At 36.8% G+C, this 20,347-nt stretch overlaps 1 long non-coding RNA gene across 1 annotated transcript in view; it reads left to right on the forward strand.

Moving 5' to 3' along the window:
• Positions 1–1,122: 1,122 nt before the first annotated feature.
• Positions 1,123–20,347, forward strand: part of LOC311203451 — a 38,889-nt gene continuing 19,664 nt past the window's right edge. Inside the window, exon 1 of the long non-coding RNA XR_014617969.1 lies at positions 1,123–1,184. This is a non-coding gene — a long non-coding RNA (uncharacterized lncRNA). The remainder of the gene's footprint in view (positions 1,185–20,347) is intronic.

The raw sequence follows: 20,347 nt of genomic DNA on the forward strand, positions 1-20,347 counted from the left end.
TTGTACTCAGGATCTTTAGAAAGAACTGGGGAAAAATTGTTTTTCTTGTCAGCTATCTTAGTACTTATTTTTTCTATGTATGGTTTGCTTGGAAAGTAAACCCCAACCAATTATTTTCCCTTTCATTTGACAGTCAGTTTCATTCCTATTTCTCAAGCTCTCGTGTTCTCTGTGTGCTTGTTCAGCTGTTTTAAGTGTCAAGGAAATGCACACATCCCTCTTTTTGTACTTAGTGCTTTTTATTTTAGCTGCATAGAAAACACAACAGCCTATTAAAGGTGTGCCATTTCCTTCAAAATATGTACATAGTTGCATTAAAGTATCTCTTGACTAATCTACTCAGATAAAGAGATCTCAGAAATATCCTAACTATATGACCCAAGTTGCTAATGCCAGGATAAAATGCAAGTGGAAAAAAGGAGTGTATATGGAGTTTACTTCAATTTATTTTCCCGCTTCTTGGGTGGCCACTATAGAAAGTGCGCAAACTAACCTGAGGAAAGAGGTAGGCTTTAATCTACTGCACCATTAGTTTCTAACATTTTCCTTTCATTCTGCCGATACATAGCTATCCATCTGAAGTCCCAGGGCAGCCTGTACCTGAATTTTATCCAAACGTGATCAAAAATAGAGATTTGGCAGATTGGCACATAGTCCTGGCACCTGTAATTCTCTAGAATAAAAATGTGTAGGTGTGGATAAGCATCCCTGCATGTCACCAGGCTGTAAGCAGGTTCAGAGATAGGATAGCAGGGATTTAGTTATATTTGCAGGTGATGGAAAGTTTCAGGAATTTTGAATGTATATTGTTTTAGAAACAGTATCGTTCTTTGAAGCAGGGACTCTCAGTTTACGGGATGAGTTCCTAAGGCAGTTTGACAGAAGAATTCATGTGATCTATCACCTTCCTCCAAAAGTTTCTTTCCTGGGAAATATTGAGCTCTGATTCAGGCTGTGCAGCAGGTAGCAGTAATACTAGCCTTCTCTTGATTACTATCTTTCCCAGATCATGGCTCCACCCCTTTCACATTGTTATACAAGTACAGAGCAAAGGGCAAATGAACTCTGCCATCCGTCACTGAACAGACTAAATTCTTTTATTGACTAGACTAAATCTGCTGAGGCAGGTACAGAACTGGAGACCTGCATGATATCATGAGAATCTGGGAACAAATCCGGAAAGGGTAAGTATGTTCCACTGATGTCCATTACCATGTAACTACACTATTTCAGGATGGTTCTATTATTATTTTTATTATTATTTTAATGCAATTTCATTATCATTAATTCACTAACTGTAACTACTCTTTCAACTTAGCAAGTAATACACAGATGTTCTGACATTATGGTGCCTTAGCTTCATGACAATATGGCTATTATTTCTGAGCTTCTATTTCTGACGTAAGTAACTACAAAGGAGGGCAATCACAAGGTTAATTTTGTGGCTGAATTTCTATATTTCCTCATCATTCCAAGTTCTTTGCAAATGAACTCTAATATGGTATGTTTGTGCTCAAGAAACACCACATTTTACTTAATTTTCATCCTAATTGTCTTTGCCTTCCATTTTTAGGAATGTAAGTTAATTTGTTCTGTAGTAACCTGGGCCTGTAAACATGTATAACCAACATGCAACATAAGAAAAAGTCAGAATTCTGGATCAGTTTTTCAAGAGGAGGACGAAATTCATAGACAAGATATTTGTGAAACAGTAGCCTTCTTCTGGATTTAACTCAGAAGCATACAAAAACAGGATGTAGCAACTATCTGGAACTATAAATAAGAAGTCTAATTCCAAGTAGTTCTTACATCCCAATTTCTAAGTAATTAGCGTATATTTAATATGAAGTATATCTGATTAAAATGGAAAAAACCCAGCCTGTGCCATGCAGCTGAACACGCCTCAAGCAGAAGAGAAAGAGCACCTAATAGTTAACCTTTAAAGACAGAAACAGGTTGAAGATTTAGAGATCTGTAGGCTGATGCCTTCAGAGAAATACAATTATGAGCCAAATAATTTCCCATTTCATCCTCAGTCTTATAATCTGCTCAGGGTTAGTTACCAAAAGGAAATACCGGTCTGCTGAGACAATGAAAATGAGGATGAACTATGTGAACATCGTAAGTGGTTCGAAATATTTCTGCAATTTGCTACAATTACGCCCCTGCTAACACATTGCCCATCCTCAGTTGATTCTTCTCACTCTGAAATGAAACAGTCAAAACTATGTTGATCCAAAGGAGCTCTGGTCTTGAATGATGAGAAAAGTGTCTTTATTTTTCTTATTTTTCTGATGTCCTCCTCTAGCATGGGAAAAAAACATCCTCTGTGTATGTGAATTGTCCACATATCTGGGGTTTACTCTGAAAACTCAGTTAGGTAGCAGATGGGTAGGGACCTTAAACTGCATCATATGAGTTTTATGAAAGGCCAGCCTCGGCCAGAAAACCAAAGGACAAATTTATCACATTATAAAGCATGACAGTACTGGAAAACAAAGAACAGCCTGTAAAGTATAGGTACAGTATGATAGAAATGTAACAAAAAACATAGGGATTCATTGAAACTGGTTAGTGCAAACATAAGTGAAAAATAAGCTGGGGAATTCAACCCTCAAAGGTCAAAAAATCATAAATTACCAAAAAGTGTAGCTTCATTTAAGGTTTTTCTACTGGTTTTCTTTTAAACTACTTTTTTATCCCTTATAATGTTTTAATAATGGGTTTTTTTAAAGAATGGGAAGAAAAGGAAAGGAAAGATGCACAGGGTTTTGATTTTTTTTTTTTCATCTTTTACTCAAAAGCAGTTTCCTCTTAGTTTAATTACACTTTGAAATCTAAAACTTTGCTAAGAATATAACATCCATATTCAGGCTACATGGTTTACCTTCTTGTGGGAAAAAGTGAATTTTAAATCACATAGCGTATTGTAAAATACCCTCATCTATTTAATGTGTTTTTATCTCTTATGATTGTATCATCCCTGATTCAATTAGCTCGGTGGTGACTCCTGAGTTTTCTTCAGATTTACTGCAATAGGGTTTCTCTTTCTGGCATATCTGATATGCAGAGGAGTTACCTCCTGTCATTTCATTCAGAGACGGATGGAAATGCTAATTTTCTAGGGAGGAAATCTTTGTCTACAGTTTTATTGGTAATATGACTCCAAATTATCTTACAGGTGTTTCTCAGTGGTGAGGTTAGACTCCATCTCCATCTGATAAGGCATTCCTAATAAGGGGAAATTAGGCCAGAACTCATGGAAAGAATAAAGTGCCATATGTCCTGACTTTTCATACTGATCATTAAATCCCAGGAGGATATGTACACAGTGTATTCAATTCTGAAAACAAAGAAAGTCTTCATGAAGCGGTTACAGTTTTCTAACAAGCAGCTAAGTAGGATCAAGATATTAGGTACTCTGGTTAATATAAGGAGAGAAAGAACATGTCCTTACACAGAGAACTCTGCAAACTGATCCCTTTTTTCAATCTTGATAGTTTATTTTTATGCATGGGCATAGCTAACTATGATCTGAGTTGACATATTCTGAAATTGGGGAAAAAAAGGGAATTACACTTCCACACAATTTAATTGTATCCCTCTGTTGATAAACAGGGTATAAAGATTTCTGGGTTTTAAAATTATTTGTGCATTACAGCCTTCCACGTCTCACAGAATATATTTATAAGCAATAAGACATAAACAGAGACTGTAAACATTTTTTTATTACTTATAGCCAGAATCTGAAGAATGAAATATTCCAGGTATATCTTATACTTGCATATTTATGAAGTCTTAAGCCTTAAAGGCACTGACTATGTAGCCAATGTGAATTTTTCCACCAGGTTGTAAGAATTCTCCGATTTGCGATCAGATGGTGCTGCCGCTCAGTGGCATGTCTGTGGAACAGGGAATAACCATCCTCCATTTAGCACCACCAGCGCCCAGCCAGGGTGTTTCACCCAACGTTTGCATACAGGTTAAGGGTTTGGTGTTGTGTACACGCTACTTCTTAATATTAAAAGAAGGATGACGTCTTTGTGCTTTGAAATGCAATTTGGGTTTCGTCTTTATATTGACCACTACAAAATGGCACCATGTTCCAACCTAGTGACAATACTTAAAGGAGTAGACAGAACATGGAAAGATTTTTTTTTGGGAAATCCTAGCCAATTTTGTTCTCCAAACCAGCATAAAACATTCTTAATACAAGTAAATGTAAAACCACTATGAACAGTGGGAATATTTGTTCTTTTCAGATTGCAAGGCAGCACAGACTGCAAAATGTGCTATAAATATAACTTAAGAAAAAGGTAAATGCAAGCTGCAAAAGTCAATTACTTTAGTTTTCAGCAGTGGTAAGATTTACCAGCGCAAGCATCAAAAACCAGAATTTGCTATGGAAAATATACAGTAAACTGTGTATAACATTTTGGAAGGTTAGGGGCTAATGCAGATGCTTAAATGCAGAGCAAATTACTCAGAAGCATAGGAAAAATATGATAGTTTTCTGAAAGAAAAGGCTTCCTTTCTTTCTAGGAGATCCATCTTCCTTCCTGGAAAATAAAACATACCTTTAAAAGAAGTATAATGGTACTATTTAGCTTTGATTTGTTTTATTATGAAAACATAATTCAGAGAGAGTTCTTTATTAACAAAAAAAAGTAGCAGTTCTTCCCCCTAATTAGCTCTAGGCACAAATTAAAGGTTCAGTTCATAGCTTCCAGGAAACACCATCATACATGACAGTATGATCCAGGGGTACCATTACTATTTCTATTTAGATCATTATTTTCTTTTAGTTAAGGACCATTGGTTAGAATAAGATGTGACACAGGAAATTTTCAGAGATTTTACATTCTCACCACTTTTGAAAAAACAGTTTGCTGATATCTTTTACACTGAAATGTTTAATTTTAAAATTGAAAAAATGGGGAATGCATTTACACTGGTTTTGAGCCCCTGAAAGACAATTTAGGTATAGATGTCAGTCCAAAAAAAAAAAAAAAAAATCAGCGGAGAACTTTAGTTTTGACTGTGGACCTCTGGCTGTGTTTCATTCCCACCACTGCCTTCTGCAGACGGCAGCAATTGCATTAGAGAGAGGCTTAAAGGGAAATTGACATTTCATGTGCTCAATTAGATATGCTTGTGGAGAAAAAATATATATTTTCAGTACCACAGGGAAACCTCCAGATTCTTGCATAAAACTGGAGGTAAAGCTTGCAGTTCTCTGGAACTTCACAACCTTCCAGCATGTGGAGAACTATGTAGTTGTTACCTCTATTTTTCACACTGTCTAAAGCCATCAGTGCTGTAAAACACATTTTATTCATGTGTTGGAGAACTGAATGAAGCCTAGCAATTAACAGTACATAACCTAGCCAAAGAACTAAGAAGATGGTAGCAGACATTTACTGCTTTAAACAGCCATCATATTGTGTGGGTGAAAATTTTATCAACAGTGACAGGTTTTCTAAATTCCAAAAGTTGCTCATGAGAACAGCAGTAGCACCAAGGCCATCACATTGAACTTAGCGTGTTGCTCTCTGTTCACCCCCTGTGGCACATTATTGGATGAACTTTCTCTGACTGTGAGCAATTTTTGCACTTCTGAACATCCTGATGTGAGTCCTGGCTTCTGTCATTGATTTGAACTTAATCTGCATGTTGCATCTTTATTGTATTGCCATGATTCATTTAAAAGCAAATGCTTTTGAGCATGGCTGGCTGGCTTTCACAATAGGGTGGGCAGCCAGAAAACGAAAACACTTCAGTACTGGGTTTTTTTGGCTTATGTCTGGAAGGGAAAATGGCTCAAAACATTAGTCTTTCTGCTATTCAGAGGTTTGACTGCTTTAGCTAGGGGGCTGGATTCATGATCCATTCACTGTTTCCTGTCCAGCGTCTAGTTAATGCATTATATTCCATGTCTCTTTCCATTACCTGAGCCCTATATGATGTCAATTGAGAAAAGCAGTAGCTGTACATTATAAAATCCTTGTAATGGTATGACAATGACAGTGTTATAGTGGCCTTTTACTGGGTTCCAATGTACATTTACCATTATATTTCATGCCTTCAGCTGAGCTGCAGTGATAGAAAAGGGTTCAGCTACAGCCTAGATGGAGTTTTAAAATTTTCCCTGAAACATTACCTGTGGGACCACTTGATATCCTTCCAAAGGTAGCACAGTAATCTCAGTAACAGGTCTGATGACATCATAGATAACCTCTTCCCTTTGGAAAAATAAATAAAATTAAAAAACTCTTAGTAAATTAGAAATTATATGCTTTCAGAATATGCTTTTCTTTACCTGTTGTGTCACAGAGAAAGCATTTCTGATGATCATAAATTAAAAGAAAGTAAATGAAACTAGGGTCTTATGAGATACATGGTTACACTTAGAGTCGGGAAGGAGTTAGTGTAGTGTGATTTGGAAGACTGGAACAGAAGGAAGGCAATCTCTTAGCAGAATTTGGGTGCTCATATGCTATTGGTGATACTGGCTGACTTAACAGCTACTTTCAATAATCATAGCAAAGCATATACCCAATCTAAAAGAGCAGAGAGAATAATTGGGGCCAAATCTTAAAGTCTGCCAATAGCCTATGCCCAAAGTGTATGACATTTCTGTGCAGAGTTCCCCATTTCCCTATATTGCATGGGTAAAGCATGGCTACACATAGGGCTGCCAGGCAGCTACAGCTCTGCCTGTGGAGGTGGAAGTATTGCAAGGCACTGTAACTATAACTTATTTTTTCTACTAACCAAATCTAAAGTACTCTATGAGATTTATTAGGGACAGTGTGTACAGATGTCTGTTTGGGGTTAAAAAATCCCCACGTTTCCATTCTGAAAGGCCAATTTTAATTCACTATAGCTTTTGTGTCCTCTTATCTTGCAAGCTGGTATTTTGTAGCTTCATGTGCAGAAGGTAACAATTTTGCTCAAAAAAAGGCAGCGCATCTAAATATTTCTCACTATATAAAAGGAAACCAAGCATTTGTTAGAGAAATGCACAGTGGCAGAAAGTGCATGACTGTGAGAAAGAGAGACTATGGATGCAGATATCTGAAGAGGAATGTAAAATGTGGTGGCTTACTGGACTGCATTCTCTTTGATGTATGTAAACACATACTACTTTGAGTAAATGTATTTTTATAAGAAAGTTGTGATAAGGAAATGTTTCCTGCACACTACAACAAAGCTTGCTCAATTTATTGTATCATCAACGACGGGAAAATGTGTTCCCGATGAGATCACCCTCCAAAATTGGTCGAAGAATCTTTTACATACTTATCTTTTTTCAGTACTTCTTATTTGAAAAGGAAATAGGATTTCTCTTCTGTCCAAACAGAATAGATGGACACAAATTTTAATCTTTTTTTCCTTCCCTGAAGGTTACTTTGTTGATAACTGATTACCAATTTACATGATTATAGGAAAAATAAAGCCTTTTCTCCAGTCTTCTCAGTTCACAGGATGGCAATTTTAGTTTCTCTGCATGTTGATCTATCCTGTTCATTCCAAATCACTGATTCTTCACACAAATAAGACTCTTTTTTTATGTCTGGATTAGAGCTCTTGCAAACCACGGGGGCAGCTAAAATTTCTCTGTACCATCATATAGATTACTAACCTCTGAAGCTGTCAAAAGAAATCAAAGGAGAACTATGCTTGTGCTAGGCTCTCTAGATATTATTTTATGGTACTAGTAGTAATCTAGAAGCAGACTGTTACAGAAGGCAAACTTCTAATGTGAGGAAAGATCCCAGAGGTCTGCTGGGAAGATTTAAAGTACAGACAAGAAATGCATGATGCTAGAGTATAGCGAAGCCTTGAAGATCCTGAAAAAGCTGGAGTTACTTTTACTACAAAATCCTAAAGAACATTTAAATCCCAAAGAGAATGTTTATTTCACTGAACACGCTTCCATCACATTATTAGTTAAAAGGGGGATGCATTTCTTCTGTCTAGCTTTTTCTTATGTCTTTCGTAAGAATGCCTTCTTAACCGTACAGTATTTTGTAAAAGTAGTGGACAAATGAAGATTTAAGAACAGTTAGCTGCCTGGTTGCCATGGTTACCAAGGGTAATCGACACTGATTGCTGAATACAGTAAAATAGAAACAGAATGTACCATTTTGAAGAGGGTACCTCTAGAATATTTAAAAGTAAATTAACATGCAAGAAAAGAAAACCAATAAAATTTATTTTAGACCAAGTTAGTTACTCAACGTAGATCTGTGCACAAAGAATATTTAATAGATGACAGGGTGACTAAAAAATACTTCCATCACTTGGGAATGGTTTTATATAATGTATCTCTTCGGTTCTGTAACTCTCACTGTGTATGGTCGTGCGAATGTGCAGACATGAATATCTGTTGTAGTGCAGTAGACAAATAGTGCCCTTTATTCCAGATACTGACAATAGCATACGATTTCATCTATATTGTGTGTGGTAAAATGTTTTGTAATTATTCTAGATTTTAGACAACTTATGAATTCATCTTGTCTGTTCTCCAGAGTGCTGCTCCATGCTGTAATTTCAGATGAAAATCTTAATATAATAGAAACAAAGAAACAGAATTGTGCATCTCCATACACAATGAATTTTAATATCAAAAGCAACACAATTTTGGTTTTGAGCAACTAGAACTGAGAATATCTCTGAATTTTTATAAAAAAACCCTTTGGGTTTCCTCTTTTATTACTGTTTTTCTTTAATAGTTAGAAGTCTTGGGCAGAGGCTAAATCTTTTTTATGTGTTTTACCCTTCAATGTGCATTTAGCCCTCAGGATTTATGTATGATGAACCAAGTTAGAGTTGATCCTGCTTTAAGGCTGGGAGATGGACAGGTGTGATGAACTTACACCTCATTTCTCCATGATTTTATTCCTTTAGAAAAGGTTTTGTAAGAGGCAATTATTCCTTAAGATAGAATGTAAAATACTGAGATTGTTTTTGTACCTGGTCATTGCAGAAGGTGGATATCTATAGCACTTTGATTTATACTAACTGTTAATTTCCTTGCAATGCTCACAGGCTACACTATCAGGTCCAATGACTTTCACTGAGGAAATTGAAGTCCATTTTCTAAGTAGTGTGACTGTATTTAGACACCGAATGTCATCATTTAAAAAACCCCTCATCTCTCCATCAGATGAACTTTTAAAAGCTTGCTGGTTGTTGGAACTTTCAGATATCTGTTTTCACAGAATCACAGAATTGTTGGGGTTGGAAGGGACCTCGAGAGATCTTCGGGTCCAACTCCCCTGCCAAAGCAGCTCCCTATCTCATATTACATAGATAGGCGTCCAGATGGGTCTTGAATATCTCCAGAGATGGAGACTCCACCACCTCCCTGGGCAGCCTGTCCCAGGGCTCTGTCACCCTCACTGTGAAAAAGTTCTACCGCATGTCGGTGAGGAATTTCCTATGCTCCAGTTTACAGCCATTGCCCCTTGTCCTGTCCCCACAGACCACTGAAAAGGGGCTGGCCATTTCCCCCTGCATCCCATGTCTAAGATATTTATAAACACTAATTAGGTCCCCCCTAATTCTTCTTTTCTCGAGACTAAACAGTCCCAGCTCATTCAGCCTTTCCTCACAGGGGAGGTGTTCCAGGCCCCTAATCATCTTCGTTGCCCTTCTCTGGACTCTCTCCAGGAGGTCCCTGTTCTTTTTATACCAGGGAGCTCAGAACTGGACACAGTACTCCAGGTGGGGCCTGACAAAGGCAGATGCCCTTAATTGGGCTACGTCATCAGCAGATATAGAAGCAAAATGTTCAGGGTTTTATTGAATCAAAACCATAATCTATTTTCATATTGAACTACACCATTTTCTCATGGTAACTCAAGCACATAATTTCATTGGCAACCAGTTAAAAATGTCATTTTGGCAAAATATTTGCCAAGAATAGAATTCAGCAAGAAATCATTACCAATGCATCTATAGAAGACAGAGGAAAAATCATCAGTGAAAAACAATCATTCAAGACAAAACCCAACCTGGATGCAGCTATGTTAGTAAAAAAGGAAAGATTTCATGAAAAATGGGGACTTTCACATGAGATCCCAGTGAAACCATTAAGAAAAATTAAAACTATGAATTGTAGTGAATAAGAAGTAACTGTCATTAAGGCACGTCTACAGTAACAATCTTGACTTAGGCTAGGAATATCTTCAGTGGGACTGAATCAGGACTCTACACCAGACTACTGTGATCATACAAACTTCCCCAGCTTTGGGACTGAAAGTCTTTGCATTTTCTCTTGGCTTTCTGTAGAATTATAACAGTTGTCACAACTCAGGTGGATGATACTCACATGTTTGTTTCTGCAACAGTAGGTAGCAGGAGTCATCACTGTGATGTATATTGACCCCTTTTAGACAGGGATCAAAAGAACAGATTTGGAAATTAGGGGAAGGAATGGCTGAACTAGTTTTGCCTGTATACCAGCCTAATGAAGCAAGAAGTTTCACAGCATGGAAAGCACCTCTCACCTTACTCTCACAAGTCATTTAGTAAGCAAATGCCAGTTCCCAAGGTGCTTTCTACAGCTCCTTGTTTTGTGCAAGTAGTACTTGAATAATGACAAGTGGATTAAGGTGAGTCCTCTGGGAAAAACGGAAAAAAGGGATTTTCTAGACTTGTTTCTTGCAAGGGGAGGAACTACTTTACTTGCTGGGGTTCAAAAAATGAAGGTGGAAGTCCTCTATCTTCTCCTTCCATCCCAGTTTAACTTTGATGCTTTCTTTGTTAGGATCCCACTTCTGTTATTCAGGACTGGCATGAAGTTTACTCCTGACTCTAATAATACTAGGGCAGCTGTTAATATTTTCCTGCCCTAAGCATTGGCAATTAGTTACCCTGAAGAAGTGAGGTTAGCTGGCTTGAGGTGCTAGGCACTAATGTAGAGAGAAGGCTTTAGAGACTTTGCTGCTCTGAAGTGGGAAACTGTGTGAGAAACCTTCCCCATTCAGCTGCTACTGCACCCCACCAATCCCCTTGGGGTATGTCTATGCTTCAGTCATAAGTGATTGCAATGTTTGCTGTGTGTGAAAATGCACATTAGCTAGGTTTAGAGGTAGAAAACATACCCCAGAATCAGGGTTAATAAGCTTAGCAAGGGTATTCTGTGTACCTGATCAGGGCTGTTAGCAATAATTCTGTTCTGTGTACCTGATCCAGGGATGTTAGTAATAGCTCTTGTGCACAGACAAAGCTGAATTGAATTCCTGCTGTGACAGCTGCATAGACAGATCTCTAGCTGTTAAGAGGGCTACAGGCTTCACAGTCTTATTCTGAAGTTGTGTGTATGTGATTGGGGTTTGGTTGTGTTTGTTGTGGATTTTTTTGTGTATTTAAATACACATACAAGTGGTTTTTTCCTCATTGTTTTCTTAATACTCCAATGTGGTAAAATTACATTTGTCTAGCATGCTGCCTGATCATATAACTAGAAAATTATATTTTTAGTTTGAAAAAGAAATACTACCCCTGCTGGTAGGTAAATCTGCAGGGAGCATCCTGTAGCAGTGACTGTTTCACTCCAGATAACAAAGCATTATCCACAGGTTTAATTTTATTATTGCTTTTAGTTCTCTGCCAAGGATGCCTAATAAGAAAGGTCAAGGTATCATCAAAGCATAGACAGATTTTTGCTGAATGACATAAAACTGTCAGAGATGCTGAGCTTTGATGTTCCATTAAGTGATCAATGTAGATTACTGACTTTTGGCTAAATGCTGCTCAACTCTATAAGGTCAATATTTGTTAGTTCATTGGTAGAATAATTAATCAATCAATACAGGATGCTTGAAGTCAGGAAAAAAATATTGCCAAGACTGTATGTCTGGCATTAGTAACTGAAATTATTCCACAATGTCTTTGGAGTGTTATTAACTCCCTGTGTACGGAATTTATTTGTAACCATCACATTTCTAGTGGAAGGAAGGAAAAAAACATAATCCAAGTGAAAAGCACTTCTTGTAACCTTGAGCGCCTGGAAGGAAAAACCTCTAACAAGCAGAGTGCATCATCATTAGTTCTTCCCTTTCACATCATCACACTCAGCTTGGGAAATAATTGCATGCAATTTTTCTATTTTACAGTTGGGCCACATGACACAATGTTCTTTCTTTAGAGCTCCTACTCCAGTTCTCCCATTTTGTCTTTTATTGTCGTCTGTAGCATTGCCAGTAGCCTCTCACATGTCTCCACTGGAAGCTTTTACAGCACTACATGTACAGTGCCTTACATAACGAGGCTCTAAGCCATCAGATGGGACTTTTAGACCGTAGACTACTGCAGTAATATTAATGAATAGGGATAAAGGGCTTCCATAGGTACCCTGGGTATTTTTCAGATATAATAGCTTTAAACTTCACAATTCCATTAGAATTTATAATGCTAATGCAACTCACATTTCTTTCAACTTACATGCAAAAAGTGTGTATAGACTTCTTGTCCAGAATATGAAGACAGGCACTTCTTTACTCACTTCATGTGTCCAGAATGCTTTCAGAGGCTGTCAGAATTGAAAGGAAGACCTCTTTCTCAGAGGATTACAAAAGGAGGATTGTAATGGAGGATTTTGAATAAACTGAAAACCAAATTCCTTTATATATCTTGCAATTGTGAATGCACAAATGTAGTATTTTTTGTGGTAAATTTCTTCAGTCCGAAGCACAGTCAGATCTTGATCTGTGCATGACACTATAAAAAGAATAAATCATAATAAAAGAGTGCTTTTTAAATAATTGCATATAATTGGTGGTTACATTCAATAATGAGATCCAAATGTGTTCTTGAAAATTAAGGAAATGCCATGCTGAATGTTTGAAGAATAAATAGCTGACCACTATGGCAAAGCTCCATAAGGAAAGAAGTAACAATATTGCTTCCCTGTGGTTTTCCTCTTAATGTAAATATCAAACTCGAATTAATCAATCTCAAAATTAATTAATATGAGTAGGAAAGGAGGGAATTGTAATACAGATCCTAGGAAAGATAGGATCAATCACTTAGGACAGCAGCTTCATAGTGTTTTTAATGGTGAGAGATACCGCAGTATTTTGTCAATGCTTGAGAGCTCCATGCCAGCTGGCTTGCAAATGCTAAGGGCATCTACCTGGCTTTGATTTTTAAGTAGGCCATGCTATGATTTTATGTAAAACTATCTCAACCATGCAGCCTGGTAGAAAGATTTTGCAAGACAGAGGCTGAGCATTGCTAGCTCTATTCCTTCTGGTACCATGTGATGCTCAGGGCACCTTGTTCAGAGCAATTGGGGGTGCACCAAGTAGGATGGGAGAGGAATTATGGTCCTTTAGACCCTGCTTATCCTGACAGTAGCAATAGAGGCTTATACTTCCATTTTAACAGCAGAGAACTGAAGCACTGAGAGCTTACATATCTTGAATTTAGACATGGCAGGAAACTGTGCCTAGATTTACCAAGCCATAGATTTATTTTAAAATGACTAGAAGCTTGGTATGCTCTTATAAGAAGGTTCATTCAAAGGATATGATACTTATATGGGACTTATTATCTCTCATAGTTACCTCAAAGCTATGGACTTGTGAGGCCTTCTTGAATTATTGCTTTTGAAAATTCTCTGGCATAACTTCTCCAACAATGTGAAAGTTTTACAGTTTGGCAGTTCAAGATACTGCATCATGGTTCAATTTTTCTGGAAGTGTACGTTGAGTTAGAGGAATGTACTTCTCTCTTCAAATTTGCCTTGCATGGTTATCTACTGATTGAAGTTGAGATCACTCAAGGCGTCAGATGGTATGAGCCTTGTAGAAAGGGAGTACTTCAGTCACGTTTCCTGTGTACCATGTTTTACTGGATTGTACTGGGCTACTTTGCCACAACTTGTATCACATCAAAACTAACATGTCATGACAGAAATAAGTCAATAAGGCCACATGGTACCACAGATGCATGCAAAAGAGAAAATCAAATAGCTTCAAAACAGATATTGTACCTCAATTACCATAATTTCCTTTTCATCAGTAGTTTTCAGGCAGTGATTCTAGGATTTTTAATTTGACAGAAGGACATCATAATCCAAACTATAGTTCCAAGCAGGGGCTAACCATCCCTCTGAAATGGGAAAAATACCCTATTTGAACAATTACTCTGAAAATCAGAAGTCTGAAAAACAGTTTTCTTCTCTAATATGGGACTGCAAAAATAATCTCTATACTTACTTGTTACTATCATTTTGTTCCATGTTGTACTCCATTAGGTTGCAAGTATCTCTAGTATATGTATCTCTATGTACAGACATAGAGAAATACATCTTAGCTGACTCACTGAAGTAACTTGATATTTGAAATAATATTTGAAAAGAAAGCTGGAAGTCCAAGAAGCTGTTTTCACTAGGAATCAATAAAAAATGAATACCAGTTCTGATGAGAGTGTAAATTACAATATAACGATCTCTTGACCATCAGGAGATGCTGGAGAGCTTCCCAAAGGAGGTAATGTTGTCTCCTTTTCGTACAAAAGGGAGAGAACATGAACTAATTTGTTCATAATAAGCCAGGAGATGAGTGGTCAAGGATAGACCATGGATAATGCCGTGAGAGAGGTGAATAAATACTACTTTGTCTGCTCTGTGGAGTGTATGTTTTGGCTTCTGATGAGGAAGCTTTCCAAGGAGTAAAAACATGGTCAGTATGTACTTAGAAGTCACCTTGAGTACAACCATTTTAAAACTGACTGCTATAATCTCCTCCTTTTAATTTTTTTTTTTCAAGGCAAAAGTTTATATCCTTTTCAGAAATATTGGAAGTCAACTTTCTCTGAAGAATTTTGTGCAGGAGAAATTATTCTCATTAGCTATTTTCTCAGCTTGGTTTTCCCCTCTGGTGGAAAGCGTTTACCTCAGAGGCACACAACTATTGCTCTCTGGGAATACTGTCCTAAAAACTTTTTTTTTTTTTTTTGGTGGGGGGATGAAAGCACAAGCCAAAAAGCCTGAAAGATGAACAATATTTTCCTATCTATTAATCTTTTTTATTTTATGTTTAGTTTCAGTAAAAGAACACAGATAGATTATTTACCACCATTTCAATGTGAGCTTTGTCTTGAACCCTGTCAGAGTGAGTAGCACTCAATATAAAACTACAAAATCAGCAATTGTTAGGAAGGGTTCTTTCAAACATTGCATTAGCAAGTGTCACACAGATTTTATCCTTTAACATGCCTCAGTGACATCTTTAGCATGAGCTATGATTTATATCCAAATGCAGCTTGATATATGTGTGTTTCAAAGCAGGGTGGCCAACAGGTAAGTTTTCTGAGCCAAAGAGGCTGCCAATAAAGAGGGACTAGAACAGCAGCTAATGGGGATAGCATGTCTCCTGGGTTGGAGGAACATACAGTCCTGTTGAGTTTCCTTTGCATAGTGCAGCTGGACAGGACTTGACATTGGTATATTCCTCAGTATACTGGCATAAGTTTTCACATATTTTTAATGGACAGTTACAGAAGGAAGGTTTGTAGGAAACCTGATGGCATACACATTTGCTAATATCCATTATAGCCAGTTAAAAAAAGGCTGCAATGGTGGAAGTGATAGGCAACCTCTATATTATGAATTCTGATAGGAGGCACTAAACATGAAAGTGTTGTTCTCCTTTGGCTGCCTGGGGGCTGTCTTAAGTGCTAGGCTTTTGATCATAGTGACAGTTTTAAGCCCCTTAAGAAAACTAGAACTGAGAATAAAAAAGCTGACAGCTGTGGTTCACCTCTCTCTGTCTCTCTTTGCCTTCCTATTATCCTAAACCCTTGAAGATCTCTGGAGAGAGATACGGTTCATACTGCACATATGATGAAACAGCACTCATCATGCGTCCCCTGCAAGTGCACTATATACGTCCTTTTTACTTCTGTCAGGTTATTGAGACTACTAAAAGGCACGACCCTTAAGATATGAACACATTACTCAAAGAGCTAAGGTAGTGTAACTTTACAGTATATATGGCATCCTTATGTCTGTATGGATTCTGAAACCTGGTTGTTATTGAACAATAATCAAGCAGCAAGCAGCTTATGGTCTAAGTAAATTAAACTGTGAAACCAATTAACTTCGAGTGAAGGAAAAAAATAAAAGGTCTTGATAGAAACAGGGAAAGCTTCAAAACAGACTGCAAAAACGAAAAAAAAAATATAATATAATAGTTATTACATGTTTTTAAAGTTTCATTTTATATTTGGCCAGTGGAGGAAAGGAGATAAAATCCGAACATGCCAGGTTAACAGTCAGTCTATTCTAGCTGTGGATGTCATTGCTGTAATTATGACATTCATCATCTATGAAAAAAGCATAAATCTGTAAATATAGAGATATATACACTCAGATTTTATGTGCATACACAAAAGTGGGTTTTTACAAATGCAACTGTGTAACTGCAAATTTTGCAGGTACGGATGGAAATATCTGTTCAAAATAGTGTTAGAAACAGCCACTGCAGCATAAGCTATTCGGGTCTTTTATGGAAACTCTAATGCCACCTATACAAATTCTTTATCACAATCAGTTCAGCTGACCAGTGACATGGGGAATTGTAGAGAGAGTAGATGAACCACTCCATGGATGGTCTTGACGGACTTTGTAATGATCTATTGCCTGAGATCATCAGTAATGTGGCTCCTAAACTCTCCCATATACAACTTTCTAAAGTCATCATAGTTTATAGATGACAATGACTGATTGCATGTTTGGAAGCACAACTGACAGAAATTACACTTGAATTATGGTTGAGAAAGTTTCAAATTCCTGCAGTACAGGTGAAGTGAAAGTAAAAGATGAATAAAAAATTGTCTTCTCTTATAGCATCCGATAAATCTGCTTCAGTAGAAATCTAATTTTGGCTGCTGACAGACTGGTAAATCATTGCAGGTTCCACTTAAGTTAGATTCCTTTCTGTAGGGAAATTTTCTGTAGACTTCAAGGATTTGATCAAAATCAGACATGTTTGTGGTAGGTGAAATACACTGTTTTACTTGGTAGGCTCAGCCTAATGTTGTTCACTGAGTTTCTAAAGATAATTACAGAGATTCGTTCGGTGTTCTCCGAATCCTTCTATGAATAATAAGCATGACATTGGGTTACCAGAGTAAAACAAACTGAAACTGCCACCCCTAGAAAGAAAATTTCTGAAATGCATACCTTTTTGTCAAAATAAACTATCTCAGTGGATGAAAAAGAACACAGGATGTCACATGTTATGACATGTGCATAGATACATTCGATATTTCTAAATGAATATATGGAGGAGTTTCTTTAGAGAGTTTCTTTGGTAGTTTCCAGCACAGATGTGGATGAACTGTGTAAGAAGTACAAGAATTCACTGACTCATTAAACACATGCTGTAGATGCCCTTACATATTTGGATCAGGAATGCTTCTTCTCCTGTGTTTATGCACACAATACCAAGAACAGTAAATAAGCACTGTTAACAGTGATGAGCGGGGAACAAACATATGCTTCAGGTTTTCCAAAACAACATTTTAGATATATTTGGAAGGATGTTCAAGTTTAATTAAGCCTGTTAGCTGAGAACTGCAAAAAATACTGTGGAGAAAACCAAAATGTGTAAGAGACAAACTGGTTCAAAATTTTGAAGGTGGACAGAAAAATACACTGTTAATCCCACTAAGTCCAGAATCAAAAAGGGAAATGACAGAGTAATTGTAAGGGTTGATCTGGCTCCTGGGTCCTTCAGAGCAATGAGAGATGTATTTATACTGCAAAAACATGTAATGTATCACTGTAATTTTGTAGTTTACAGCCAAAAGCTTTCTCAGGTTGAAAGCTTAATAAACAGGTAAGTAACAGGGAAGAAATACTTCAACACTGTATATAATTCAAGCAAGCTTTAGAGTCCTATGTATCTTTGTAACTTCCTCTCTAGGAAGTAATCCCTGTTTTGGAGCAGTACTGCACATATACTTTGCTTAATGATACTTCACTGAACTGGCGCTGTGGCGATATTGCATTGAATGTGTCTGTATAATTACCCTCTGAAAGTTTTGGAGAGGCAATATATATGTGCATTATCAACATTTAAGTTACTTTGGTATTCTCAACGGTACAAATCACACCAAACAATAGAAACTGATGTAGACTCACACCCAATGACTGTATTCTCCAACTCAGAACCAGGCAGATTACAAATGTGATAAAAAATTTAAACTGCTGTCATAATTTGAATTTGGAATTTGGTAGAGCCTGTTCTAGATGTACAATAGGCATTGCATGGAAGTCCAATAGCTACTACTTAAATGTGGGGAATACCTGATTCAGGATCTGGTTTAAGGGTTGAGACCTGTAATGTAGCACAGAGAACTGATTTTAGCAGTCTGTTCAGAACTGCCTTCTTAGAGAGTTTGATAAAAGTAGGAATCACTATATTCTGTTTTTACCACATAGCATGTTCATTGAAGCATAGCATTGAAACAATTATGTATAAAAATGGTATAAGTATTTATTGAGAAAAAAGGTGAGTCATTTAATTTGTAAAAATTTAAACAGTAAATGGTGCCTTTGTTTTATAATCATGATTAAAAAAATTCAGGAAAAAACATTGGTACATATTAACCTAGGTGTACAGTCATTGTTTGTAGTGTAAACAGACATTTCTTTGTCCATACAATAATGTTATCTTTAGCAACCTGTCCTGTTTAGCAGAAGCTCCTTAATTTAGCAACAAAACTGCTTCAAAACACTTCTTGCTTTCTTTTCAAACAGCCATTTTTTCCCAGTATAGTTCTGATGACCTTGATGGGTATTATACCCTGTTTCTATTGTCCTAATGCCCCAGTTAGGGTCTCTGATAGCTTGCTGATAATTTCCTTGCTGTGTCTGTAGGTGATGACAATTTGATAAGCTACTTAGACTCCCGTAGTATTTCAGATGAAAATTTTATGCCGCATCTCATTTGATTCTTAGTTTATTAGTTCTAATATTCAGTGACATGCCTGTCAGGTCAAAGTGAAGGCAGAATAAATAAATAATAAATAATGAATAAAGAGTTATTTATTACTAATGAAGAGACATTACCTCTCTTTATGAATTCTTTTTTCTATCCCAACAAAGACCAAACCTAGTATTTTTTAAAGGACACTCCACTCACTTCGCACATGCATAAAACCCCTTTTATTGAAGTTAACAGAAAAAATATGAGAGTTATCCACTAAAATAAATGCTCAATTAGCCAGTTGTTAAAGAATGTGTGTTCGATGAAAAATCCATCTCAGTAAAAATAATCTGCTTTGGTAGAAGTTTAAGTGCCTAACTCGATGATTTTTTAAATTAAGCAAAGTAGTTGACTAAAAATCCATTCATTGCGAGCAATGTGGCAAAGGGAAACATCTTATAAAAATAAAACCACATTGAATCATCTGCTGAATCCTCACTTACATGTTCCAAAAGAGGGCAGCAAATGTCCGCCTATCCATGCTCTTCCGTTCTGGTCAGCAGTGGTCACTGATGGCAGGCTGATGCAGACCTTTCCTATATTTGCGTCTGAAAGTACTTGTTATGATCAGAAAGGATTTTTTTCGGGGCAGGAATGTAAGCCTGATTGGCTCATCTGTACAATATGTATCTTTTAAAATATTAACAGGAAGAAGAGTCTGCCTGCTGGGCATTTCCTTTATCTTATTCCAGGTCTGGTAAAATATAAATCAGAATAGACACAACAAAATAATCTATGCGGTTCAGAATAAAATCTCTCAAAATCTCCTTTACATCCATATTCAATTTACTCCTTTTTTTCTCTCTCCTATAATAGTGAAGACATTGTATAAAAACAAATAGCTATCCCATTTCAATCCAAAGATATATCCAGGGAACAAACAAATAAAGATCTTTTCCAGCATGGAATCTACAGTGCAGTAGAGGGGTTGTAGAACTAGCATACATCTTCAGAAAGCCTGAGTAGAAAAACAGGGATGAAACTGAGGCTTTATTCTGAAAAGTTAATACACCAGGTCCAAAATGCTGCTACCTCTCAGAGAAAAATAGGGGATATCTATATAATGTATTGACTCCTTTACTGTTCACATGCTTGGTCCTCTGAAAGATGGTTTACTGTGAATGTGTATTCTTACATTCACACTTGCACACACTTATGCATGCTTTTGTGAATTTCTTTTCAACTACTACATTTTCCTCTTGTTGCATGGATGCTTATTACCAAAGTAGCTGGCCTTTAAACACAGAAAAATAAAGGGAAAAAAATTCAACTACTAAATAAAAGCAAATAAGTTACTAAAAATATCTCTTTCCTTGATTTTAAAAGAATAAAAT

This window comes from Gallinula chloropus (assembly GCF_964237585.1).
Source record: "Gallinula chloropus genome assembly, chromosome: Z".
Taxonomy (NCBI): Eukaryota; Metazoa; Chordata; class Aves; order Gruiformes; family Rallidae; genus Gallinula; species Gallinula chloropus.